Source organism: Juglans regia, unplaced genomic scaffold (genome assembly GCF_001411555.2).
Source record: "Juglans regia cultivar Chandler unplaced genomic scaffold, Walnut 2.0 Scaffold_1148, whole genome shotgun sequence".
Taxonomy (NCBI): domain Eukaryota; kingdom Viridiplantae; phylum Streptophyta; class Magnoliopsida; order Fagales; family Juglandaceae; genus Juglans; species Juglans regia.
In genome coordinates, this window is record NW_023341861.1 from 1 (window position 1) to 248 (window position 248).

A 248-nucleotide genomic window follows, 5' to 3' on the forward strand; every position below is an offset into this window, starting at 1 on the left:
GGATTGGGATCGGAAGGACGCTAGTATGTCGCTCAAGGATTATATGAATTTTAAGTAATTAGTTTGATGGGTGCGATCATACCAGCACTAATGCACCGGATCCCTTCAGAACTCCGCAGTTAAGCGTGCTTGGGCGAGAGTAGTACTAGGATGGGTGACCTCCTGGGAAGTCCTCGTGTTGCACCCCTCGTTTTTGTTTTTTCCGCCTTGCGAGATAAATTGACAAGAAGGACCACTCGGGAGTGGAT

General features: G+C 48.4%; 1 non-coding gene across 1 annotated transcript; it reads left to right on the forward strand.

Moving 5' to 3' along the window:
* The first annotated feature begins 68 nt into the window (after positions 1-68).
* Positions 69-187, forward strand: LOC118344995. Its single transcript, XR_004798700.1, has one exon. It is a non-coding gene; the product is annotated as a 5S ribosomal RNA (ribosomal RNA).
* The last annotated feature ends 61 nt before the right edge of the window (positions 188-248 follow it).